The sequence below is a fragment of the Tachysurus vachellii genome, chromosome 6 (genome assembly GCF_030014155.1).
Source record: "Tachysurus vachellii isolate PV-2020 chromosome 6, HZAU_Pvac_v1, whole genome shotgun sequence".
NCBI lineage: Eukaryota > Metazoa > Chordata > Actinopteri > Siluriformes > Bagridae > Tachysurus > Tachysurus vachellii.
The window spans coordinates 17421873-17445729 of NC_083465.1; the positions used below are offsets into that span (position 1 = coordinate 17421873).

The 23857-nt window shown below is 38.9% G+C and overlaps 1 long non-coding RNA gene across 1 annotated transcript in view; it reads left to right on the top strand.

The window, feature by feature from the left end:
* Positions 1-23857, top strand: part of LOC132846708 (uncharacterized) — a 217381-nt gene that overhangs the window by 89549 nt on the left and 103975 nt on the right. Inside the window, exons 3-5 of the long non-coding RNA XR_009648541.1 lie at positions 17535-17595; positions 17943-18010; positions 18153-18263. This is a non-coding gene — a long non-coding RNA (uncharacterized LOC132846708). The remainder of the gene's footprint in view (positions 1-17534; positions 17596-17942; positions 18011-18152; positions 18264-23857) is intronic.

Consider the following 23857-nt stretch of genomic DNA (forward strand, 5'->3'; position numbering starts at 1 on the left):
CGTTAGTCTGACCTGATTGTCGTCATTGTTTGTAGAAATAGTTTAAACATTTAGATGTTAGTATGTGTGATCAGCATGTGCTCTTCTCTCTTCAGTGTGAAACAGGATGAATACTGCATACCTCCACATCTACACTGGTTTTATTCATACATATGGCTGCTATAATGGCTGCAGCTGCCATTGTTACCCACACACACCCACACACTAACATTCTGTCGATCTCATTTTATGAATACTAATTCGCCAGTTTGCCGGGCCTCATTTCTGATTAACTCAACCCTCTTCGGAATCAGACAGAAGAGACACATATCTTGGGGCATCATTGAAAATAAGTGGGTTACAAGGCTACAGAAAGGATCAAGTTTCTGGCTTAATGAAAATCAATGCAATGAGACTGGTTGGAAAATGTGTCATAATGTCAGCCTTAGATGATGTGCCATTATATCATTATGCCTAATTTCATCTTTTATACTTGTGTTTCCTTTGTTAGTCTTTCTTTTTTAAAAGACAGACATGTGAATGATTCATAACTGTCTGTTATCATTAATTCAGCATGGCTGAGGCAGAGGCAAGAGGAAGTTTTGAGGTTTGCAAAAAGACCACTACCATGTCAATTACTATATTTTTTCTCTTTAGTGTTGACAATCATTTTACACCAGCCAATTCAGCATAGAGTAAGCTTTCCATATGATATGCATTACTCTTTACATGGATAGAGATTATGGGATGTTTAGACCATATACGCTACCTAGGAAGGCCAATATTTTCCTGTTGACTGCATTTTTTTAATGTCATAACATAGGGTCGGCAATAAAGCTATAAGCTATGAAGCCAGCTCATTTTCTGCTAAGGGGAACATATGGATCCCATCTTCTAACTTTAACAACAAAACACACACATCCCCCTGCTTCCCATTTTCATTTCTTATATCTAATATTTGTTGGAAAAATGATATTTATTTACTGGGTCCCAGGCGCAGGCCTGATTTCTTAATATGTGTAAATCTAAATGAGCAGTCTCTCACCCTTAATCTATCACTTTATTGCAATATAGCTTTAACTTATGTAGCATCACACACTCAATAATCATAATCAGCTGCATCTGTTGTTCTCTCCCACAGAAATTAGAGGCTGACACTGAGAGCACAACTAATAAAAAATGTAGCTGGAGGAATTAAAAACAATATATGATAGATCATAACGACTGAAGATCTGCTATCAGATGAGAAAGACAATTACACAGAAAGTTTCAGAATGATAACAGCAGTGCTAGACTTTCATGCATCTGGGGAGTCCTTCAATTTTTTGTGTTTTGATGAAAGCTCAACAGTTAAATAGCGAAGACCTCCTGCTTACCGGTGGAAAGGAGATCGACTTATCAGACATTTTCTATCAGTATAAACAAATGAATTATTTTCATCTTTTTTAAAATTTTATTTTAAGTCGTAGGTAAAATTAGTCAAATGTTGTTAGCTTTCAGTCAGAGAGGTTTTTTTTTATCTCGTTTTGCATAACCATACACAGAAATTTACTGGTTGGTGATAATTTCTTAAAAATTTTAGATGCTTATGAACAAGCACTTGTAGCATCACAGAGAGCAGAAATGGGTTTGATATCAACATTAACTTTAAAGATTTGTGTTAACAAATCTGTGTTAACTCCATCATTTCTTAAACTCAACTTCAATGAGTGTCTACTTTCATATGAGTCATTAACCACATGACAAAGAAATTCAATACTCAACACGGACACCTACAAAACAGCGCAAATTTCATTTTTTAGCCTATAAATAAAATAAATATAAATATTTAAAAAGAGATAATTTCACTTATTTAATCAGATCACCTTCCATATAGGTGATTTTGTAGCTATACAATTTGTGCGTAGTTGTTGCCCTTGTCTACTCCAATTGTCAATCAAAAGAAAACACCATTAAACCAGCACTAGCCAAATATGATTTGGCGGTGGATCATTTACAGTACAGCAGGATTGAGAGTAGTCCATAAACCAAAAAGGATTACTGAATAATTAACACAAATTAAGCAAGAGAACATTTAGTTATATTCTCCATCTGAACACATGCACTACAAAAAAGTCAAAAATATCTAATCTTAGAAATCCTATTATAAGTCATCTTTCTAAAAATTCTCAATAATTGCTTTTATACTTTAAAATGTTATTTTATTGGCAGGTAATTTTGCTTCTTTATTATTATTATTATTATTATTATTATTATTATTATTATTATTATTATTATTAGTAGTAGTAGTAGTAGTAGTAGTAGTAGTATTATTATTATTATTATTATTATTATTAATATTATTATTATTTAGAAATAAATGAATAAAATTAACCAAATTAATGAATACCAATGTAACAAAACTATTTCTAGTTTGAAATTAGCCTTTAAATAGGTTTTCGTAATCTTCTATTTGTTTTTTAAAAAAATCAGTCATATAAAGGGAAATTATTAGTTGAATTTTGTTAGCGATATTTTCACGTAATGAAATTGGGACTGAATCGATAAAAATACAAAGCGATAAAAATGTAAATGGTTAATATACACATACCAGAGACACCCACTAACATGCCCTTACCAGTCAGTGGCACTGCTGTGCTGAGAATGATCTACCACCTGATTCATATCTGGTCAGTGATGGACCTACGGCGGTCACTTGAGGTTGTAGAAGAAGGCTAAAAAATTGTGCACTACAGCAAGTATTTGTATATTTGCAAAGTGCATGGAGTCCAGGGGAAAATGTGGATATCAGTGATGTAACTGAATTTAAATGCATTATTTAGAATGAACGGTTAATGTGTTCTAAGCAAATACAAATACGAGTATGAACAATTAGTTTGGTAATAATAATAATGATAATAAGAATAAGAATAAATGTTGCTTTTGTTGATGCACCTCTCCTCTCCTCTCCTCTCCTCACACTTTTCCTTTTCTCCTTTCCTTATTTCTCTTCTCCTCTCCTCTCCTCTCCTCTCCTCTCCTCTCCTCTCCTCTCCTCTCCTCTCCTCTCCTCTCCTCTCCTCTCATCTCCTCTCCTCTCATCTCCTCTCCTCTCCTCTCCTCTCCTCTCATCTCCTCTCCTCTCCTCTCCTCTCCTCTTTGGGTTGACCAGTTATTCCCAGTGCTGCTATCATGTTGACTGCTGCCCTTCATGTCATGTGTCTCCTCTGGCCTCCTTTCTCACTCTGACAGATACATCAGGCCTGGCCTCAGCAACAAAACCTCTGGAGAGTGTAAGAAACTCTCTTCCTGGCCTGGTGCTGAGGAATGAAGTGTGTGGAGAGTGGATTTCTCCACTGGGACTGCTGGCTCATGGCTCTGTGTGGCACTCAGGCCATGTGAAGAAGGATCCAGCTCTGCCCTTTTCAACCCCCTCAAACTGAAATTCACCACAGCTGCTAAACGCTCTACTGCTGCTCCTATGCTCTGTCCAGTTATATCTCAATTTGTGTCATTTTTTTTCTTTTTGGGCATTTTCATTTGCCCTGCTGTGACTGGTTCATATCCTCTGGCACTAATAAAAAGCCTGTGGATTCGGCTGAACTGAAATATGGAAATAGGTATCGAGGATACGTACTGTACAAGCGTAAATTAGTTGTGGTATGCTACATATTGAAAGTAGCTGCACAGGCATTGAGGCATGTTTGTGTTTTTGTATATGTCAGGTCATCAGAATGGTTGATTCATTTATCTGTTTTACACATGATTGTCATCCTTCTAACACCTGATCTGTGTGTGTGTGTGTGTGTGTGTGTGTGTGTGTGTGTGTGTGTAGTTCAGGGCTGCATGTTCCTGTGAGTAGTATTGCTCATATTGGCTGATGTTTTCTCTTTAACAGCGGTCCATCATGCTCATCAAAGCATCATCAAAGGTCCTGGATTTAAGCTGAAAGACCGTATCTTGGGAGCACATTAGTGTTCGTGTGCGCATGATCTGCCTCTGTGGCTTTGATGTGGCTTTGTTCTCTGACCTATTTGAGTCTTGGTCAGGCTCGTGGTGTGCTTATAAAATAAAACTAGCCAATCAGCAGCAGATCTGTGTATTAATGGCCTTGTCAGCTGAAAGCAGTCTCACAAGAACACTTCACTATAATATTATAGAAGTGAAGATGCACTGCATGTGAAGTGAGATGTGCACAGGATTCTTTTGGCACACCCTCTCAGTGCTGACAGATCGGGTGGGTTCTCGCCCAGTTGCGCTCTTTTGGTCACGTAAAACTGGAAACAAAATCCATTGGGTGGGTTGATTACATTTGGGCTGGTTTTAATATGTAGTAAGATATAATATGTAATGTTGACATTGCAGTGATATAGTTCAGTTTAGACATTAAGGTTCAGTCCAGTGTATGTTTCAAGCTTGTGTTGGTGGTGTTTGAATACAGGCCTTCCCAGAAATGTTCCAAACTCTAATGCAGAGATTTGACTCAATGGTGTATTAATCAATCTGGCTGCAACTGTACAAAGATTATTTTCTAATTTATTATAGGATAATATTTTTGTTTTAAGACCTTTAGCAAAGGTAAGCATTTTTTCTATGACTCTTAATGTTATAGTGGTATCATAAAAGGGTAGATAAGATATCATCTTATCTGATAATTAATAAAATGAAACATTTTCTTTGTGTGTGTGTGTGTGTGTGTGTGTCTCCAAAAATCATAAAACCCCTACATGTACAGTATAGTGTATAATAGTCATATTGTATTGTGACGCCTTTGTTCCATTTTAAAGGTGATAATATTCTACTGAATCAGTGCTATCAGTATGTGTACTGGGTTGGTATTTGATTAAGTGGGTGGGTTTTATGCTGTTGTTGGGCTGGAAAACATTAATCTTGTAACACTGCACCATATACTGAATCTTCTCATTTAATCTGAGACTAAACCTTACAAAAGAATAAAACTCTCGAATTGTCCTGAAAGGGAACAAAATATCAGTTGCTTTATTTACACTTAAACTAACCAATGCAGCAGTGCTTTAATCCTTTAGTCTATCCAGCTGTTTCTCATGCTCTCATCTGTACACTTTGTTGAAAAAGTTCCAACCTCCATCTACTGTATGCCATCCTGCCTGCCATCTTCTATAGATCTAGCTGAGCTAGCAGAACCGAGTGTCTGCTGTAACTGAGTGCAACCCTGTCATACAGTATAGCTGCAGTACATTCTAAAACTTGGAGTCCAACATTTTCAGAATCTACACTGTACTTCTCAATTGATATGATATCAAATGTCATGGGAAAATGGTGAGAAAAGAAGCTCTTGCTCTTTTGTGTTTGGGAACTAACACCAAAACCTGACCATTATCGCTTAAGACAACTTCTAAACTGTAACAGGAATAACAAAATCAACACAACCCACAAATTAACAGAAAAATTTAAAATATTTTAGTATAAACATATTTTATGGGTTTCAGGTTGTAGGCTTGATTTAAAGTTTCTACAGTAGGTAAAATGTTTCGATTCGTGTTAAGCCCTCTGTAAATCAACACATGATAGGTTCTTGTGCAGAGACACTTTTTTTCATTTGATATCAAATCTTCCCATCACACTGCTGCACATCCAACATCAGTGCCTTAATAACCTCTTTTCTGGCAGATTTTTAATGTATTTAAAGTGAAGGAAAGATTTGAACTTCTTTCTTTGGAAGACAAGCGATGTTCAAAAAAGGGGATGAAAAACAAGTAAGACAGTTATGTCTCGGTGGCTTTCAGTTAAAGACGGGGTTCGGTGCCGACTTTGGAGGGTAAATTGGCCTGTTTCAGCCATAGATCTGACATGTTTGGAGTCAGATAATGTGCATCAAGGAGTGAGGGCCCAGAGTGATTAAAGCTAGCCTAGACATAATTATGTCAAACTCTGCAGTTGTCCTAAGCCCACTCTAGTTGAAAGAGATTCCTCTGAAATAAAATGAGAGATAAAGAAGAGGCGAGAGAAATAGAGAAAGTGGGTTTTGAAGTGCTTTGCAACATTACTGAAGTGCCCTCAGCTGACCTGCCAATTTGGGTAAACGCCATGTCTGCTCTGAGACATAATGTAGCCGTTCTTTCTGAAATAAGGTGATGCAAAGCCTGGGGCCAAATGGGTGTAATGCTTCTTTCAGAACATGAAAGTATACACTGTGTGCTTAAACCTTTTTTGTTTCTTTCTGAAGGTATTATTTTTTATGCTATTAAAACTTGGGAGAAAAAATAGATAAAATAGGTATAAATAATCTCTTAAAAGTCTTAATTATGATGAAATTATTGTTATTGTTGTTATTATTGATATCATCTTTATTATTATTATTATTATTATTATTATTAAATGGTGATAATAATAATAATGATAATATTAATAGTCTATAGACTATGCTTCATGTATATAATAGTTCTTGGGTGGCCGTCTATCTTCCATCACAGTCCCTGGCTGATTTAATCATTGGTTTTATTGCGTCCTACGTCGCAGACATTAGTGCCAGAGTAAACACATTAACAACTGTACTATTGTGTATTAGTAATCACAGTCACCATGTCTTATTTTATTACCTCATTTGGCATGTCAAGATCCCTGGGAACAGAGAATATAATCAAGCATTACCTGGATTTATGTCTGCAAGGTGTACGGCTAGAAGAGCTATCGTTTAAATATGTCCCATGATTTCTAATTAACAAGCAATCAGGCTAAAATAAATATCGCCGTCCAATGTAATAGCTAATTGAAAAATGCAGACATGAAGGAAAGGAACTGGTGATGCTTTATCCCAGCGTAAATGAATAGAGAGCTTATCACTCTCAGGGCTCTCTAAAGCAGCTAAATGAATAATTATCTGTGACTTAGGGAGTTCGGGTGATACCCACTAAGATGCTCAATTTGGGGCTACAGACAATGGCAGAGAGCAGACAAGGTGAACGAATGAAGGAGGGAGAGAAAAATGACAACGAGTACACCGTTCAGACGTAACAAACTGCACGCAGTTAAAATGTGTTTCATTTGGCTTCATATGTGTATTTGTGTATAATTGTGTCTATCCTCCTTTTCTACAGTAGTAAAATGTTGAATGGGTCGTGATAATTTAGGAAATGGGAATCTAATGGCCAGGAACTAGTATGTGGGACTTGGTACACTGTAAAAATGATTTACACTAAATGTTTGTAAAAAATGCATCCATCCACACTTCCATCCATCCAATCATCCGTTTTCTATAATGCATATCCTACGTAGGGTCATAGGAGATATAATTTATCCCAAGGGACTCAGGACACAAGGCAAAGAAACACCCTGAATGGGGTGCCAACTCATCGCAGGGCACAATCTCACACACACTCACACACTTAAGAGATTCAGCCTACCACATATGTTTTTGGACTGGGCAGGAAACAAATTTCCCTGTTTTGGCCCCGAATTGTATCTTATCTTACAATATTAAATTTATATTTATCTTATAATAAATTTAAAATAAAATATAATCCACTACACACCTTTACCCTATTATCCATAAATGACTTACAGTTGAGACAGGATAGAACTGAGTAAGGCTGCAAGGTTAAGGGTCTTGTTTAGTTAAAGACCCAACTACAGCAGCCTCAGCTGTGCTGGGATTTGAACTCATGATTTGTTTTCGTGTGTTACACAAAAGCATAACTATTGAACTATTTATAGCTTCCTTCAAACAGGATGCACTGAAATTGATCTAAAAGACCAAGTTTTTACTAGCATATAAACATATAAAACAGTGGTTAATGTAAAGTGCACAAAAGCACTGATTTCCACTCATTTTCAAATGTTAAGAATATTATCATTCGCACACACGCTTAAAGCACTGGCTATCCCACAATGCACAGTGTTTAACTGTTTACACTGTATACTGTAAACCAGTGTAATATTCCAGCTGCTCAATTGTTTACAGTACAAAAACAACAACAACAAAAAAACAAACAAACATGTAAAGCCATGATTTGCTATCAAATGAATACTAAAAACCGACAGCTGTTTTTCCACACCGAAAGTGCAGTGTTTGGAAGACATCAGCACAGCTGTTTTGGAGAGACATTGCTGGCTTAGAGGACACGTTGCCTGTAGTTGTTTCAGACTGATGTGACCCCACAACACATGACATGGCCTGAGCTTCTGTCCTTAGTGTACTTTGGGAATCTCAGCCTGCTCTGATGAGCCATCTGGAAGTGGTTTTGTTCCACTATAAAACTTTGTCCCTTTATGAGAATGGCTTCAGGCTGTTCTTCCGTACAACATGTACAACATGGATGTAACATGGACACGATATAGACCGCATTTCTCTTGTCGTGTTATACCGATCATACTCTCCCATGGTCATGTATCAGATTCTCACTGACAGTCTGCTACGTATAATGACGTTTCTCACCGGGAGTAAATCTTCTATTTCCATGAAGATTTATTCAAACCATATGTCTACAGAGATGGTAGTTTGATGTGGAGCTGTTTAGAAGTCAGTTAAGAGAACAGGGTGTCTGTTATGTGTATAGTTTAAGAAGAGGCTCATGAAAAGTGCATATATTTTAGTGGATGCACTTATCACTAAGGAGCTTGTTTTATATATACTTTTATGAGAATTAGGGGAAGAAATAAATGACAATACTCATCAGTGCCGTCGTTTGTTTCCCGCTTTGGTGAGAAGAACAGTGAGGATGTGTGTCAGTAGTGTCATTAGATCTGTTGTTTTATTATTAATATCACATCAATAAAGAAAAACATACCTTTTGTATGGTCTTTTCTTTTTCTTAAACAATAAAATAAGTCTAATCGTGTTAGTTAAAAGGCTTTAGTTTTGTTCTTTTTTCTATACTTTCAGAAATTTCATTACATGTAATATCACATTCCGTTGTCTTCAAATCCCTGGTTGAAATATTAAGAAAAAGATTTAGGCATGCAATTATGGGAAAATCGATGATAATGTTCTGTTTTAATCTTTTATAAGTTCTTAATAAGCATTTCTACATTTAAACAAATAAAAGACAAAGAAGCAATAGCATTTTTAATCCGGGCCTCGTCTTCAGTCAAAACATTTAATTTAATAATGCATGATACAATAACATTTTATTGTAATATAAGCAGAAAATAAGGAATCGTTAAACGTAAAGACAATGAAATAAAAGCCCTCCGTCGAACTAATAAAAAAACAGAATTTGACATGCAGGCACAATGAAATCAATGTTAAATCTTTACAGGCTTGTACGCGGGATTATGATGATTTCCATAATGAATATATTATTGGCTCCTGAAGGTCTTATCATTGTATTTCTGCTCTGTTGTATGGCTATGGTTGTTATGCCAGTGAGAGATTTGCTCTCGGGCCCAGAGTTGGACAGCCTCTCCCCCGTAATGAAGCAGTGGACACTACTCTTATAAGAGACAGCAGCTCTGAACGCCCACCTTCCTGCTTCTTTGGATTCCCAAGATCACTAACACTCCATGCAGCCAATTACACATGGACAGTGAATAGATGAAGGACTGGCTAGAGCCAGAATTGGCATCCTAGAGAGGCTGAGGGTGTGGAGCGATCTGTTCTTGTCTCAGTTTCTTCCGCTCCTCCTGTGTTTTCTCTCTCGTGCTTCTTTTTTTTTCCTCCTCATCTCTCCTTTTTTCCCTCTCTCTCTCTCACTCTGTCTCTGATAGGGAGATTAGGCTGTCTTAGGATCCCGGTGTTGAAGTGAGACATGGGCTTTTATCCCTGTACCCCTCCCCAGCCTTTCCTGTGCTCTTGTCTGGGGCCACTCATTTATTTACATTAGAGCCTGGAATGAAAGGCATCAGAGGAAGTTTTAAAACCAGGAGCGCCACAATGGCTTCTTTAAGCCGCCACCCAAAAAGCCGTTTGCAGTTGGGGCTAAGAGGATTTGTGTCGCGTCCGAGTATCAGCCTCTTCAGAAATAACAGGGCTACTTTCACCGAGCCTTGGACAAAAGTCAAGTGCTTCAGAGAAGAAAAAAGTCTCAGAGAGGGATCGAGAAGAAAGGAGAGTGGGAGGCAGGGATTTGTGTTTTTTTTTTTTTTTTTTTTTATCAGCCTGATCTTACTAAAAATGAAAATGAAGCCCATACGTCCATGTCTGAGTGGAGGTGAGCAGGTTATCGGATCTTAGTGATCATCAGAATGTTGAGGAAGCCGAATGCTGGGCGACTGAGAGAAGGTCAAAGGTAAGAAGAGTGAGGGTGATTCTGACCCATGCAGATGTGACTACACAAGAGGTTTTCTCTGTATAGGCCTCATTCATCCTGTCTTTATTTTTTTCTTGGCCAACCAACCTGATTTACATCTGAGGCCAGCATTTTCTCCTCCTTCTTGTTCCGGCGTTTCTCTTTTATCATGCAAATGCTGAGATGGATATCCCATTTTAGCTGCTCTTCAGAGTGCCAAATTTCTGATGAGCTTGTGAGTCTAAATTTGATTTAATCTGGGTCAATTTGAAGAGTTAAAATGCTGCAACCACTCTCTTCTGAGCTCATTTTGTCATTTCACAGCACAGGCTTTGCTGCTGATTGTAATAAATAACATGAGCATTATGCTAGTTCATAACATCAGCAAAAACTCTCTCTCTCTCTCTCTCTCTCTCTCTCTCTCTCTCTCTCTCTCTCTCTCTCCCTATCTCTGGGATGAGGATGTTCCAGGGAGAGTATAAGTATGTAGAGGACATAGGTAATAAAGCATAAGGGTCACATGTTCACCATCTCTTTAGGGCAAGTTACAAAAATGGTTACAAAAACTGGATGAAGTACAGCCACCTTGATTTCTGCACATATTTCTTCTCAATTCTGAAAAAATGTTTCACACACATGCACGCACGCACACACACACACACACACGCACACACACACACACACACACACACACACACACACATATATATAGGACAAGAGTTTGACAGTTTTCATATATCCTCATCTGTTTTTTCAGGAAATTTGACGTGCTCTGTTGTTTACTGAAGAGACATATTTCTTACCTGCTGAGTGTTAATTCTTCTTCGGTGCATTACAGCTATGACATGTGCATCAAAGTCTGGACTTTCTTTGATTCGATTGTGTTGTAAGTTAAAGTGGTTCAGGTGAAACATCAGAGGGTGGCAAAGACTGAAGATGAGTGGCATCTTTTCAGACATATTTCACCGACATCCTGCACATCCTGCACTTCGACTGGAAGTGAACGACTGGCTTTGTTTTGAAACCTGTCCTAGAAAATGTATATGCACTCCTCCTCAGTTGTTCTGAGGCAATCGCACAAATTCACTTAAATTTCTTGTATTTGTACATTTCATGTGCCACCAGGAGAACACTGTATGTGTCCCAACAATTGTCTTCCAATCTTTTCTTCATCTCCTCTGTCCCTCCATCTTGTGCGGCTTCTCCCCATTTCTGCCAGAACCACAGGGGATCTTGTTTATTTACTCTCTTTTTTTGGGAATCAAAGCTGTCGCAATCACACACTGCCAACTTTACGGCACCCCGAAACCCACCATCCCTCCCCTCTGCTCCCCACGGTCTGTGTCTTCCTCTCCCCAGACGCTCATGACGTGTGTGGTGGGGAAGGAGGCATAGGGACGGAGTGTGTGTGTGTGTGCATATGGAGAAGTGTTTGGCGGAGTTGGTGACAGAGAATGAGCAGAGGTCCCGGCGGTGTTGATTTGTACTGCAGCAGGGACCCCCACACCTAATAAGGCCCCAGTCTCAGCACACTGTCTGACATGACACTAATACAGCATATGGAAATGAGACGTGCATATGGCTGCAGCTAGGTGCGATGTGACCCTCACTACATAAATCTCCGGCATTGCGGCGTGCCACCTTTGAAGGAGGACTGTAAATCAGCCTCAAAAGATATGAGAATATTGCGAGGTGGAGTACATAATGCACCCTTCTTTCCATCTTTTATGTCTTTTCAGGAGCTTTGTTTTTATTTGCTCTTGCTTTCTCATCAGAAGGAGTATCATGAGACAGAAATAATGTGATTTGAGGTGGCGAGGATGCGATAAGGAGAGGTTGAATATGTCTGAATTAGCTATATGAGCATATCAATCACTGCAAGAGCTGTGGTTATATGAGTGCGAATGTGTTTGGGTCTATGTTTGAGTAGGGAATGTTAATAATAGAGTTAGAGGTTTAATGGGTGTGAGTGAGTCACTCTGATAGGGTTCTGTGTTTGGGTGTGTGTGTGTGTGTGTGTGTGTGTGTGTCATGACCACTGATTGAAGGCATACTATAAGGTCCTCAACATAATGTCAAGACTTGACGAATATCCAAACATTGTCACAGTTTATACTGAAAGATCTATATTAAGGGAAAAAAAACCTAGGACATGATATTATGACAGGTGTGGTGTGATGTGTTACCACCCTGAAGTAGATTAAGTTTTTGTTCTTTTTATACCTCAGCAGTTTATCAACTTTTACATTTTTATTAATTAAAGGATGGCATGTTGTGCTTTGTCTCTGTATTTAAGCTAATGGAGAAAAAAGTTGTTCCTGTGTCAGAAATTGAATGTTACATCTCCTCACAGATAACCTACTGACTCTCACAGAAAACTGCTCTGGTATCAGTGACTACAGACATTTTTTAACCTGTTTATATTGAGCTTTAATATAAACTGTGACAGGCGGATTCTCTCCCAGAGCAACATCAGACTCCAGCTTTTGTCAGTGCTGTGCTTTACATTTATATTGTTGCTTACTTTCTCTCACATTCTTACAGGTTTGAGTCAGAAATATTCTATTTGTATAATTAACAGAGATGTGCACTTTTCCAGTGTAATAATACAAGGTGCAAAATATGACTTGATGAATCAGATCCCTGAACAAACCAGGGAGTAATAACAATCCCAATTACAATTTGCGAGCTTCTACAGTCCTCCTGTGATCCGTTCACTTTTTTTTATTAGTCCGGTGCTAATGTGATTTTTTTTTTTCTCTTTATATGTTTTGCAGTTTGACTTTTTTTTGTTTTGTTTTTCTAATCATTGTTGTGTTTCTCTGTACATCGTTTGTAGAGCGAGATGAAACAGATGGTCATGCTTCCCCCTCTTCTCTTCCGCCATGTACGTGGGAGAAAATGGTGCTGCCTGCAGTATTGATATTCACAGTTGGAAAAGAGAGACAGTCTAATTCTCCATATTGAGTAAAGGTTTAGGTGTTAGGCATTTTTTTTCCCTGATGGGTGCTTTTTGTGAGTGAGAGCGCTTCTCTTCATCCCATGTTGTTAGAGGAGTTAATGAAATAAATGTGAGAGCGGAGATAGGAATTCTCCTATTTTCTGCTTCCTACTGTTTTTCCCATTGCCTGGCCCAGGCTGTTAATTTAGGAGTGAAGCAGATAAATTAGAGTCATGTGGTCATATGCGATATTTGTTTTTGCTACACAGCTGCAGGTACCCATAAAACGCTTGGAAATGTATTTGATTTCGACCAAGGCCCCTCGTTTTAATTTACCAATCTCGTTGCTTCTCTTCACACAACCAGAGTTGGCTAATTATTTGATCTCCTTAAAAATAAACGTTCTTTTTTTTTTGATTCTCTTGTGTGGCTAACAGCCTCTGCAAATAGGCAAGAGCAGGTTTCTTGATTCTCTCTCTATTGCTGACAATTTCCCTCTCCTGGTTAACTCCCTGTGAAAGCAATTTGCCCCATACTCAGGGAAGGTAATGAGCAGATGGTACCATTGTAAATGATGATGCGCCCATAATAAAGAGTTGATAAACATGGAATTACTACTGGGCGGTGGGCGCTAAACAGTGTGGTCGGCAGAGATGCCTGGAACATTGAGGGCAGCTCCTGAGCCTCATGGCATCCTGTGCCAGGCCTGGAAAGGTGTGCTGTGTGCATCAGAATACAATGCTGTCTGCTCCATACACACCATGGCTAAGGCAGTAGAACTAGAGAATTTTTAAAAGCGGTGGGATTCGACATTGTTGACTTTTACTTTCACATTACATGCACAAACACCCACCAGTTCCCTTTTTTCTACTATTATCACTGCAACCAGGGATATATAGAAATTTCAAAGAAATCAACACATTCTCATTATTTCTACCTAGGTGTTAGCTGTTTTGGTGTAATGTCTTGCTGTTCTTGAAAGTGTGTGTGTGTGTGTGTGTGTGTGTGTGTGTGTGTGTGTGTGTGTGTGTGTGTGTGAGTGTGTGCGCGTGTGTTTGTGTGCGTGTGTGTGTGTTTGTCTCAGTTCTGGTTAAGAAGCCAACTGTCACAATATGCGTATGAATTATTTTATGTGTGACACTGAAGTAACAACTAACAATATAATTTGTAAACCAAGCTTAACTCAGCTTAAACTGCACAGAATGCAGTGTCGTATGAACCATTGCTGTTATTTGTGACCACCACCATCTCTTTCATGTGCTACTGTTTGGATTTTTTGGTCTGAATCCCAGCAGAAGCACACTCCATGGCTGGACATAAGTGCTCAATAGTTTAGTGAAGTTGAATGTGTGTGTGTTTGTGTGTGTGTCCAGCTTTTTATGCATTATTATATATTGTATATGCATTCTGATGGCCCACTACAGTCTTCATGGTTTATATATATTACATCTATTAACATGCTCTAAATATTTAGTATGTTACTTACATTTTCTGTTTGTAGAGAAGCATCAGATGTGTCCAAGTCTGAGATCTAAGTGGTGGCATTCTGAGGATGAAAGAGAAGGGTAAATAATTTTTGCCTGAAAAGCCTTAAGCTTGACCCAGATCACCATGTACGCTGCATCTTGTGCAGATCACTGCCTTCACACTATCCATGTTAATTTAGTGCAGAAAAAAGAAAAGAGAAAGTTGTCCATCGCTTCCTTAGCATTCTGCTCAGACCAACCAGTATACGATTCCTCATTTTCATATCTAAACAAAAATACACCAACATATTTCAGCAGGGTCTAAATTTCATTTCTGAAGTTTTTTTTTATTATTATTTCTTTCTGCCTAAATCAGAATGAGTAAAGAAATCTTCTCAATTATTTAGGATCACTCTCAAATATAGAGATCAGTTCCACTAGTCTTGTTTGAACCTATTTCTTGGCCCACTAAATGACCAGCTTAATAAACAGTTGTGTTCTTGGCAGGGTCCAGTCCCAGAAGCTAAGAGAGACATTTTAGAGTGTCTTAGTACTGTGTCAAGATCACACAGATGAATGAAAACAGGCAGACCAAAAAATTCCCAGCCTGCCTGACTTCTAAAGGTCCATTAGTGGAGCTGGCCAGCTGTCAGTCCTCTCCACTCCTGTGCATTTCCTCCCCTCACTCCCAGTGCAACAAATCACCAGGCAAAGTTTAATGCGATTAAAAATGTGCAGTGTCCAGGCCATCTGATTGGGCAGGTAGCCTGGTCTGGGGCGCTTGCCGTGCGCCAAACCAGAGCCTGGATGCTGACAGTAATTAGCACATGCTAGTCATTAACAAACACAGATTAGGCAGAAGCTCATATGGCACGGTGCCATGGTAGGGTTGATGCTGATGGCTCTACTCCTATCTTTCCTGCCTAACCAAAACGGCCGGCCACCAGGCAGCAGCCACTAAACCTCTGTATTAACTAAATTTGGAGAATCTGTGTAGTTTTATGAAAATGGCTTTTAAACACAGCGTCTCTTTGAGGGTTGAGGCCCGTCTGGCCATGAAGGGGACCCTGCTGTGAGGTTTTAATGAAAGATCATAGTAGCCCTCCAAGACCGTCAAGTGAGCCTCACGCCCTGTAAAGCCCAAAATAATCTGTTTTACTTTTAATGGAAGCCATTTTATATTCATTAAGATCAAAATGCTGATTTTTTTTTCTTTTTGAAATAGCTGGCAAATTGCAATGCTATTCCAGTCACAGCTTGAGAAGCCAGAGGCCCCACAGCTTTTCATCTGCTTCATAAGTAAGAACGGGCCTAATATCTCTAATGTGCTTTGATGGAGCAGAGACCTTCACAGGTGGCAGAGGGAGGCAGTCATCAAGCTCACAAGTCAAAATATCAAGCCCCCTTTCAGCATAGCCATCTCTCTCTCTCTCTCTCTCTCTCTCTCTCTCTCTCATTCACACACATGCACACACACACCACACAAAACACGCATGCATGCACACCTCTCCGTCACTTTCTTCCTGCCTGATGCTTGCAGGTGTGAGAGAATGGGATAATTAACTCTGGCATGTCTCAGTATTGTCTTATGAAATGGCTGCTACCTGGAGCACCAGTCTTCCATATTTACCTATCAGGATCTTTTTTATGCTAATTAGTATTATTTCTTCTCTGACACCCATTAAGTCCAGCTCACAGAATTGTAAAAGGAGCGACAGCTTGTTTTCTCTGGAATATTCCCATGTTCTGGTATAATTATTATTATTTTGCCAAATAGGACAAGAAGGTATTTAGTATGTGTCTAACAGTATGGATCCGAATCGGAAGTGTGATGAGGTTTCTATTGCTCGTCCTTTTTTTATTTTTTTATTTTTTTTAATTTTTTTTTTTTTACTACGTCACTTAATTACCTTCATATTATACTCTCGACTGTCTCTAACCCAGAATGTTGTTGTTGACTAATAGCATGGTAAATATTTCAGCATTTAGAAGTGTGTGGCTCTGCACCTGATACCGGGTGTTGAGTTACACATGAGCAGTGTCGTGCAATGATGTTCTTCCACTGGCCAGCAGAAGGCACAGTTGTTGCATACCCAAATTTAATGAAAGCACCCCTGTGCCCTGGTCCCAGCTCAACCCCCCCTGAGTCTGCCGTCTCTACAGCTTTACAGCGCTCACATCCAATCCCCAGGCAGACAAACACCAAACCTAGTTTTTGAAATACAGGAGAAAAAAAAACGGTGGCATGTTTACAAGTTCCAATATCTTGAGTTTGGCTGTAGAAAGCATGGTTTCCCTCACATGGATGGCTACCTTCAGCCTTCTGTGTACTTGTATATGTTTGTGTGTGTGTCTGGCATAGATAAGGGAATACGATAACCTTCTCTCTCTGCACATCTTCGGGAGTGAGGTGAGTGTTCCTGGTCCTGCCAAGGTGCTGTTTAATGGGCCTCTGAAAACACTCAAAAGACAGACACAAATGTGTGCATGGGCACAAGGCCAGCGCAGACTCACTGATCTTAAACAGGAGGAAGGTTGTGAAGGAATGCTTAAGGACAAGACTGCTGCAAGAAGGAAGGTAGAAAAAGTGAGTGGGAAAAAAGAGAACGTGTAGGAAAAGAGGGGAGGGATATTTTCAGATGGCAAAAGCTCGGAAGAAAGAAAGAAAGGTCAAAGTGGAAATAAAGACAAGTAAAGAATGACAGGTATGACAGTAGAAGTGGTGCTGCGGAGGTAGGACATGCGCTCACTGTTAATATTTCAGCATAAACCGAAGTTAAATTTATTACAAATAAAAAGGGAAAGTGTCTCACTTTGCAGATTTTAAAGTAAAATAACATCTTGACCCTCAAATTCTTCCTGTAATCGGAGGCAGGCATGGCAAAGAAATGTGTGGCATCAGTTAAGCATGCTCAGTCACGTTACTTGTTTATTTTTCTCCCTTTCTTTCTTTTTGCATAAAAGGCTGACTTAATCCTGTTGGATTCCATTTCCTGCAACCAGAGAGTCCAAAGGAATCAATCAGGTATGAGAGAAATATCTGAACGCACACACACAAACACACACACACACACACACACACACACACACACACACACACACACACACACACACACACACACACACACACACACACACACAAGCACCTGCTTTACAAAAATTATTTGAGAGCTATTGGGGCACAATCATAGTGGAAATTGGTAACCATGTCTACAGATGAAATAGAAAAATGAACACATTTTTAAACTAAATACAATATTTATTTTGAAGTTGGAATGTACTCAGATATGTGCATCCACAGTCATTAAATATTCATGAAATCCTATTTATTACTTGTCCGTCATATGCATTATGTATTCTTCACCCACTCAGATCTTTGCAGTTGAAGAGACTGAGGGGAAAGAAAGAAGAAAAAAAACATAAAGCAAAAACATAAAAAGGTAAGAATCAAATCACATCTCTTTCTCTGACACCGAAAGGGAGGCAAACTTAATTACGAGGCATTGAGCTGCAGAGAGCACCTTTCTCTTTGTTTTATTTGATTTTTCTTCTTCTTTTCTGTTTCATGTTTCTCATAATAAGATACAAATAGACGCCGAGCTGGCAAACTGTGAATATGGCACCCACATATCCTTACACGCTCATTCTCGCTCTTTCCTGCTTTTCCCTCTCCATCTTCCTGATGATGCCAAGGTAGGAGAAACAACATCTGCTTGTGTCGTGTGTATGGAAAATGCGCTGTTGTTTTGACAATAGCACTAAAGTGGGGAAAGTGGCGGGCCCTTGTGTGCGGGTCATCACTCTTAATGCAGAGTGTGTCATCAGTCCCGGGGACAACAGCAGAAATGATGTGGCTGATACATATGAAACAGGCATCATGCATAAACATGGGGTCCGGGGGATGGGAGTGGGAAAGATGGAGGTGATGGAGGTGGTGATGGAAGGGGGCACACAGGGCTGGGGGACGAGGGGACGTTGCCGTGGGGATATTGCTTCAGCGGGCCGCAGTCTGCATGCCTTTTCACCCCTGTTTATTATTCATGAGCTTTGGGGCGGTGTAATAAGCCACACCTTGGCTGGGCGGCCATGGCTAAGTGATGGATCGTGACAGTGCTGATGGAGAATATATCATGATTAAGATCAAATACACTTCCACGCACACATACACACACTCTCTGAAGGACTACATGGCAGACTTTATTTGCCACGGCATCAGTATCATCACAAAAACATTAATCTCAGACGCAGGGTCTCACGTGACCTGAGCAATGCAGTGAGGAGATACTGACTGCACTCTGACGTACGTCTGAATGAAGTGATGTTTCAAAACCTTGTGTAATAATAATATTCAGTTTTCCTTAAAACCTACTGCATGAATTTGTTCATTCACTTTGTTCATCCTGTCCTCATTATTCATTACATAAAGATGCAGAAATTTCAGTATTCCTGTTTACGTAATCCCTGAAATGCACCCAGCAATGCAACAAACAAAAAAAATAAACAAACATACCTTTCTTTCATATTCCCCATGGCAAGCTCACATTTCGAAGGTGACGCAGGATGGCAGCTGTTGATTTGTCTCTCCAAGCCTCTAATCTGATTTTAATCAACTGAAAAATGATTCAAAAATGAAAATCACTCACAGAAATACTTGGCACAATCAATGAAAGCATGGCAAAAATCCCAGAGGAAGAGATGACCGAACATTCAATGCTGGAAAATCATGAATAGTGTAGTTTTAGCAGCAAGCATAACCTCACACAAACTGCCACCAGCTCATTTGTGCTTTAGTTCCAGTGTATCATTATTTGTGATATATCTTAATTTAATAAAGGCTGTTAATCAGCACTTCATCTGTATTAGCTCAATCACCAAATTATAGATTATTACCAAAAGGTGAACATGAGAGATCACCAGATTTTTGAATGACATCCTTAAATCACATTATAAAGATGTCAGATACATCGACTTAATCAGTGATCAGCTGTTAAACAGTTAAGACCCTTTTTTATTGTTTTTTCTTACTGATATACAGCATGTACAATGCATATAAAAGTCTACAGACTGCTGTTAAAATGGTAGGATTTGTAAAGTTAAACTTGGTAAAAAAAAAAATCAAATCCAAGTTTAATCATGTTAGACCTTTTTCCAACCCTTCATGTAAAATTACAACGTATACAAATTACGTGTACATAATCAGAAGGCTTTTGATTAAAAATATAAAGAAAAAAAACAGAATAACCTAGATACATAGATCACATTCAATCTCATGTTCAGCAGTGAAATCATTCTGATTAGTCCCAATTAAAGATCAGCTATTTCTGACTTTCTTAACATCTTCTCAGCTTCATCCGACAGCCGAAGCTATGGGCTGCAAAGAGGTTACAAAGCATGTATGGTTTCTCAGTTGTTGAAAGATACTGAACAGGAGAGGGGTAGAAAGGAATTTCCATAACATTAGATATACCATGGAATATCATAAAAGCCATAATTAAGAAATAGAGAAGATGGAGCAGCACAGTGACATCACCAAGAACAGGACGTCCCTCCAAAATGTATACAAGGACAAGACAAAAACTTACCAGGGAGGCTGTCAAGAGCCCGACTTGAACATTAAAGGAACTGCAGGAATATCTGACAAGTACTGATTACTCTCTGCATGTGACAACAATCTCTTATATTCTTCACATGTCTGGGATTTGGGGTAGGGCAAAAATCATCCAAGCTCATCTGAATCACCCAAATGTGTTATTGTGAGACCAATGAGACCAATTTCCAATGAGACCAAATTTCACAATAAATATTCCATAATTCCTAAGGTTATGACTGGTGCAAAAAAAAAAAAGAGCACCATACCCATAGTGCAGCATGGTGGAGGCAGCATCATGCTTTAAGGCTGCTTTTTTTTTCTTTAGCCAGAACTGGAGCTTTTAGTAAAATGGTTGGAATCATAAATATATACAAATACCACCATCTTCAGGATTCTGTCAGTCAGATGGAGATAAAACCAATTTCAGCAAACATACAAATCAACAAAAGAATGACTTAATCAAAAGAATGCAGTGTTCTTGAATGATCTAGACAGAACCTTCTCCTGAATCTGACTAAAGATTTGTGGGTTGTCCTGAAGAAAGCTGCACACAGGAGATACAATTTGATGGATCTACAGTAGAATGTTTTTGAAAGAACGAGTGGGAAAATATTGCCAAGTCAAGATGTTGTTAAGACCTTGTCAAGATGTGCTACACCGATAGGCTCTTACCCAAAAAGACTGAGTGGTGTAATAAAATCACAAGGTGCTTCAGTAACGTATTAGTCAAAGTATTTGCCATAAATAAACAAGATTTCTAAAGTCATTGCCCTCATATAATGAAATTTTTCCCCAAGTGGAAATGCACAGAAATGCAGCGATTTGTGGATATAAGCCAAAAGGACAGACAAACCAAAATACATCATATACAATAAAACAAATGATGACAAAATTAGAAATCTGACTGAATTCATATAAGAACACGCAATGGCCAAACTGAAGAACGTGGGATACCAGCAGGTGAAAACCAGGTGTATACACCATAGACAGCCATCAGGATCAGAATCAGCATTTATAAAAAAAAAAACTTCTACTGCTGTTCTATGTTCTGATAATCCCACATGGATATTGTTCCTGATCTAACTAAAGCTTATATTACTCAAAGGGTGTTAGATCTAAACTTTTTATATAACCTGCAATCCAGGTGTTATTGTCATAGTGAGAAAGAGATAGAGTTGTGATCTTTCACAGGTATGCTATGAAATCTTCAAAACTTCAGAATTATCAACTCCTATACATCATAAATAGTAAAGCCATATTAAAAGCTTTTAGAAATACTTTCATGTTTTGAAGGTACTCATATCACGTCGATATTTTATGGTCAAATTAGATGGAAGAAATGTCAAGGTACCATAAGATGCTATTAACAAGTCTGCCATTATTAAATAGATAGATTCCCAGCCTATTGATTGCAGCTGTTCATTCGCCATTACCTACTCGTTTAGAAGCGGCACATACAGTACAGCGCATGGACTTCGACAGTCTCTGATTGGAGAGCCTTACTGTAATATTCACTAGAGAAATATAAAGAGTATTTTAAAAAAAAAGAAAATAAAGAAAAGGCAACAGTATTGACCTTGCTTCTGCTGAGAGGAAAGCTTTAGTGTGCAGGTGAGAGGAATGTGGACACTGGGCCATTAATTCATCAATGCAAAGGGGTGGAGTGGTAGGGAGGTGAGGGGAAAAAAAAACAGGAGTAGCCGGTATCTCCAAGCCGCATTCCAAAGGGAGATGTTTTCAATTCACTCATTAAAGGGAGGTCATTCATGGTCAAGTTCAATGCCATGGAAAAGAAGTGTTTGCCGTGAAGAGCGCCACCCACACACTGTTCAACAACTGAGGGAGAATTACGTGAACTATGTAGCCTAATTTTTTGGGCAAATACAAGAAACTAGCCCTGTGTGCTACTTAAATTTAAAAGAAAAAAGGGTGGGGGTCTGACTGAATGAATCACTGACTGACTGACTAAATGACTGACTGACTGACTGAAGCAAGGAGAAAAAGAGCTGGACATTAGTAATTCAGTGGAGTGTGGGGGAAGGTGATGGAAACCATAACAAAGTAAACATGCTATCCAGAAGCACAGTGCTGTAATGATGTTATTAGTATGCATGTAGCTGAGCCCAAATGTAGCCTATAACAGTCCGAGCCCCCTTCACTCGTGGGGCTTTTTTTCCCCTCCCCTCTCCCCCAATAATGGCTTTAGACTCTATTCAAAGCAGGGACCTTCAGAGATCACAGCAAGCAAAAGGACAGGGTTGGGAGATAATGCACACTGGCAAATGGAACATGACCGGCATGTCCAGCGTCAACGCAGTCCATTGTGTGGACGGATGATAGCGACGGCACAGAACAACAAAGCATGTCCACAATGGCATAATAAGAGTCAGGCCTCAGTCTGCCACAGTTAGCCAGTATAGAGATAGACAGGCAGACAGACAGGCAGACGTAATATCAAAAAGAGAAAAACACATTCATTTTGCTCCCCTAGCATGCACATTACATTGTAGAAAGAGGTGGCTATAGAAGAATGATGTGGAGTGATAGTGGGAGGGGTTAAAGTTCATTTACATATGCATGTTGGCGTGTATAGAAGGAGCACAAAGGAAGGGAGTGGGGATGACATGAGTTATGCACAGAAACCAGCCCTCCTTACTTCATCCCTGACCAGATAAACGATAACCTTAAAGAAAATTCATTATAGTTGAATAAATAACTGTAGCGAGATGTTAGACAGTATACTGTAGTGGCATGCTGTGTACATGCCATATGGTTTATACAGACATTTTATTCAGCTTTCAGTGTCTAAATCACTGTTAATGTATTTCAAATCTTATTTCATAAATATTTGACCCTAAATCTTTTATTTATTTATTTATTTATTTATTTATTTATTTATTTATTTATTTATTTTAAAAAGAAATCAGGACCTTATCTTAACTCACTGCCTATTAATGAATATTTTAGTTGCAGCTCTAATTTTCCGAGTTCTATGAAAGCTCTTTCTTATAGCCTCAGCGATGTTTGGGGTCTTTCTTGAAGAGATATTTTAAAAACGTGCACATGGAAATGCTCTCTGTAGCATATTCAGTGTGGTATTGATTTCAGGAAATGGTAATTTGATTTAGTGTACTAAAACAGTGCTTTTCAAAAAGAAGTGGTAGCAATTTCATGCATGATGACTTGCAATGCAGCGTTCAAACAAGTCATCAGATAATTAGCTCCTTTAATGGAAAAAAACTACAGTGTAGGTGTAGCTGAAAACTGAGTAACCTGAGTAACTCCTCAATATTGCCCCAGTGTCTCTGAAGTCAATTTGAGGTTAATTCAAAATACTGGAATATTGAGAATGCTTTTTCATGAGCATAAATTGGGTAAATATACTTATAGTAGAATTTGTTTTTGAAGCTATCGGGATAGTCCGTCTGGTAAAGACATTTCTGCTAAAGGCCAGGATGTGTGGATGGGTGATGACAGTACTGAACTCGCTGATACAGAATAACTACATGTGCCATTGTTTCCCCTTTCATTTTAACCTCAGTGTTTGGATTTTCCATTTATTACACAAGCCTTCCTCCTTGTTTGTGGAAAAGTTTGACTTCTTCCCTGAATTTCTGGAACAAAAAAAAAAATTGGATAGTTTTGATTTATTTGCTCATGTCTCTGGTCAAAGTGGCAGAGAGTGGATCTTCTGCTT